Source organism: Oratosquilla oratoria, chromosome 29, assembly GCF_046742065.1.
Source record: "Oratosquilla oratoria isolate Oo_2021 chromosome 29, ASM4674206v1, whole genome shotgun sequence".
In the NCBI taxonomy this organism is placed as follows: domain Eukaryota; kingdom Metazoa; phylum Arthropoda; class Malacostraca; order Stomatopoda; family Squillidae; genus Oratosquilla; species Oratosquilla oratoria.
Window position 1 is genome coordinate 21,391,163 of NC_134805.1, and position 4,951 is coordinate 21,396,113.

Below are 4,951 nucleotides of genomic sequence, written 5' to 3' on the forward strand. Positions count from 1 at the left end.
CCCTCTCCCCCACCCTCTCCCTCTCCCCCACCCTCCCCCTCTCCCCCACCCACCCACCCTCCCTCCTTCCCTCCACCTACTTCATGAGGGTGTTGGTTGGTGCGTGCCCTCTGCATTCGATACATGTGTCTTCCTCTTCGTGTTTATCCAATTTTACGCCTTTCCCGATTGTGTTTCCCGCTGCTTTTCCCTTTCCTCTTGGATCTTTATGGACGTTCTTTCCTTTCGTTTCGTTTCGAGAAGGACGGAGGATGGGCGGGGAGGGGGCGTTCTCGTGTTTCGAAGCTCCTGTGCTGCGTCTGAAGGGGGCTACCCTCTGTTGAATGAAATCACCTGGCGACTGTCGGAACAAATAGTTAATAGAGGGAGTAGAACTCCTTCTTTGGACTCTGATCCTGTTTGCCAAAGGCTCCTGAATGTCCAGGTACAAGGTATACCAGACTCTTCGAGTTCAGATACTTGATGTATTTATTCTATTTATTTATTTACTTATTTATTTATTTATTTACATATCTATTTGTTTTTTGTTGATCTATTATTCACTAATATATTCATCTATTTATTTAGTTACTAATTAGTTTAATTATTTAATTATTAATCTTCTATTTTGTTTCTATATTTCATCTTTTTTCATCTAACTTTATCTCGCTTTCATATTTTTGCGTGCCGAGTTGCGGCTTTGTTCCTGTCGCTCTCCATTCGAAGCGGACCCACGTTCGATTCCGACAGAATCCACCGGCGATATCTCCTCACCCTGGGCCGTCCGGGCACCTAGGGCAAAGGTGACTGCCTCGGTTGTCGTTAACCGTCTCTTTTCGAGAGATCCTGGCGGTTTCTTGTCGGTGGACGCGGGAGTGACGCAACAGGTTGGAGAATACTTTTTTTTCGACTTTTCTTTTCGAAATTTTCATTCTCGGTCTGGGATGGACGAGTTCCAACGTTTCTTTTACCAGTCACCACCCAGGTCATGGATCATGTGCAAGACTCGTGAACGACAGTTAATACCATCTCGCATGAGGGCTCAGCGATCATAAAATCTGATCTCTGGGTAAGATGTCGTCTTACACCCAAACACAAACGCATACAAACACACACACACTCCTTGTTCAAGGGGAACAGTAACGGCTTGTAGTATTAATGGAAGTTTTACGTGCTGCGAGCGAGGCCCTTTTTTATATATATATGAATTAAGAACAAACATAGACTCTGTCCTTCTTTCATCTTACTGTGCTGTCATCGGTGAAATAAAAATTTGATGTTAAACAGAACAAAATCTCTAATGCGCTTTACCTTGTACGAGGAGCAGAAACCATCGAATTTGCTCTGTCAAGTCAGCCCGGGCAAGTGGCAGTCACTGATTACCTCTGAAAGTTCTCCTTGGGATTATATTCATGAGGCGAAAATCAACCCGAGCTTCCAACGCGGCGCGTGAAAGTGCGGTTTGAGGAACCCCTAGGGACGGACGTCAGAGAGGGTCGTCTCCCAACCAATCTTCTTCAGAACCTGTCAACATTCTTGTCTTCATCTGGAGGTGGTGCCCCGAGGGGTTGACACACGGTCCCCGCACCGGGACCAAGGTCTCTTTCTGTTGATTTAGACTATTTCCTCCGCCTTTTCCACAAAGAGTTGATAACAGGTTACCGCTATTTTCGACCACCATCACTGCCACCATTACCACCACTTCCACCACTTCCACCAATGCCACCACACCACTACCACCACCATCACTGCCACCAACACCACCACCAACCCCCACCACCACACCACCATCACTAACACCACCATCAACCACCACCATCACTACCATCACCATCACTACCACCAACACCACCACACCACCAACCACTACCACCAGCACCAACCACCACCACCACCACCACCACCACCACCACCCGCTACCAACCACCACCATCACCAGTACCACCACCATCACAATCACATCACCACCAACACCACCACAAAGTAGGTGAGACGGAAACCGTTCCACCTTAATGCAAAACAAGACTCCAAAGTTACTTCCTGAAGAGGTCTGGGAGGGTTCCGATGACCGTTGCCGGCCGGCGTGGGGTAGCGGGATTCCAGTCAACTTAATCCCTGGGAACGAAGTGAGCGGGGTTTTGGGTTTGTGAGGGCCATCAGCGCCTCTCACTCAAGGAGGAGGTTGAGGAGGAAGAAAAGAAGGAGGAGAAAGAGGAGGAGAAGGAAGAGGGAGAGGAGGAGGGGAAAGTGAAGGGGAAGAAGGAGGAAGAGGAAGAGGGAAAGTTTTCGAAGTGCCATCCACTTCTTCTCCTTGCTGGACTTCGAGGTGGACGGGGCCGTAATTAAGAGGAATTTAGTTCCATCCCCCCCCCCCCACCCCCGGTGATGGTGGTGGTAATGTCGAAGAGAGGGGAAGAGGAGGAGGAGGAGGGAGAGGGAGTAATGGAAGGAGAGGGAGGAAGGGAGGGAATGAGGGAGAAGGAGTGAGAGAGGGAGGGAGGGAGTGAGGAGTGAGGAAGGGAGAGGGGAGAGGGAGTGAGAGAGGGAGAGCGAATGAAAGAGGGAGAGAGAGAGAGAGAGAGAGAGAGAGAGAGAGAGAGAGAGAGAGAGAGAGATAAGAGACTTGAGAGGGAGAGAGGGAAGAGGAAGACGTTGTTTTACAAAAGGATTACAAAGGCTGAGCATGCCGACAGGAGACCTTTTGGTCCATATCTAGGTTGGATGCGGAAAAAATCATAATAATGATAAATGAATAAATAAAAACTATAATAATGTAAATAAATAAAATAAATGCGTAGGTATAGTTAAATAATAAACAAACAGGTAAATAGTAAATAATAATAGATTGACATGTAACTAATGATAAATGAGAATCAGACAAATGATAACGAAACAAAAACAAGTAATATAAATTGTTTATGGTAAATGGGAGATAGAGGGAGAGAAGAGAAGAAAGAAAACGACCAAAAGACACCGACTTGTGTGCAGGTAACCTAACATCTTTACTACGTTGGTGCCCCCCCCCCCCCGATGAACAAAATAGTCTCGTGTCAGCTGTGATAAAGTCGATGAATATACAGTGCATCATGTGTATGTTTCATGACGAAGAGCTATACGTGTGTATGTTTGTATGTGTGTTTGTCAATGTGTGTGTATATATGTACATGCATATGGATGTATGTTAATATTGATAGTGGCTACTTTGAGCTTTACGTACTGGAAGCCCGCAATCCAGGACGGTCGCCAGCTGTCCCAGGGCCTTGTCATAGAAAACGGTCTGTTGTCTATGTTGTGTTAGTGTGGGACATTTGTAGCCAGCTTATAGTAGTACAGGAAGTAGTTTCTGGGTGTCAGATTTTATGCGAAAATTGTGATATAAAGCAAAGTTGGTATTCGAGAAAGATCTTGACCCGTTCTAGAGACCGAATGACAGCCCCTCGGGGCTGCAACTTCGGTTGAAGCTGTGCTGACGGGTCTTGAAAGTGGGCGGCAGGGAGACGATTCTCTCTGATGTCCTACCCGTACGACCGTCACTTGCAAATACACATTATTAATCCCTGCTCATGCACCATATATACATATACGAGTAAGCACAAATTCCTACATACGCACATTGTGTGTGTGTGTGTGTGTGCATGTACCTATGTGTGCGTGTCTTTATGTATGTTGTGCGCGCGCGTGTGCACGTGTACCTGTGTGTGCATGCGCGTGCATGTGTGTGTGTGTGTGTGTGTGCGTGTGCGTGTGCACGTGTACCTGTGTGTGTGCGCGTGCATATGTGTGTGCATATGTATGTGCGTGTAGATGCCTTTTTGTGTGTGTGCGTGCGCTCATATGTATGTACGTGTATATGCTTCTTTTGTGTGCGCGTGTGCATGTGTATAAGCGTGTGCATGTGTAAAAGCGTGTGTATGCCTTTGTGTGTATGTGTGTGTGCGCGTGTGTGCATGTGTGTGCTCCTGAATGTGCCCGTGTGCGTGTACATGTGCGCGCTTGATTGCACTCCAGTGGAATACACTCTTGTCCACAAATGCAAGCGTAGTTGTTTTGTGTTAATAACGGATGCTCTTGAAAAAAATAGAGAAAAACAAAAACAACAACGAAAAAGTGTAACTTCGTTGTCGATGCATTCCCAGATAGATACATTGTCCGTACTGACCTGCACTGCGACAGTAGGGAGGGAGAGAGAGAGAGAGAGAGAGAGAGAGAGAGAGAGAGAGAGAGAGAGAGAGAGAGAGAGAGAGAGAGAGAGAGAGAGGAGGGAGGGAGAGAGATAGGAAGAGAAGGGGGAGAGAGGGGGAGGGAGGGAGAGAATGAGGAAGGGAAGGAGAGAGAAAGGGGGGAGAGAGAGGGAGGGAGAGAGGGAGTAAAGGCAAGAGTGAAGAAGGGATTGAGGGAGGGAGGGAGAAAGGGGGGAGAAGGAGGTAGGGAGGACAGATGAGGGGAGAGAGAGAGAGAACACATGAAAATCATTGCAAAAGAAAGAAAACAAAATGTAAAATCCCAACTTTGTTTGGAACGAAAGACAACAATAACGAGATTAAAAAAAAAAAAAAAAAGCGTGTAATCAGCGCGGCTCTTTAAGAAATTTCCAGTAGTAGTGAAATGGGTTCGAAAGTGTGACAAGGCGTTCAACGTGGCTGTGGCGGGGGCTGCGAAAGGTGGCTGTGAGGGGCTGTGGTGGCGGCTGATGGTCCAGGCGGCAGAGAGAGCCGGACTAATAGATCTAGCGGACAGCAGACCCTAAACATTGGAATTCAACTAAAGGCAAGGACCGGTAGACTGGGTGTTTTGTATATATGTGTTTGTGTGTCTCTTCCTCCGTGTGTGTAATTGCCAGTGTTTCTGTCTGTCCATCCATCTGTCTGTCTGTGTTTATCTGTCTGTGTGTTGTATCTCGGGACCTCTGAGTTAGCAGTCTAGGATGCTACCACTACATTAGCAAGCCAGACGTGAGTGTAAGCATGGGGAT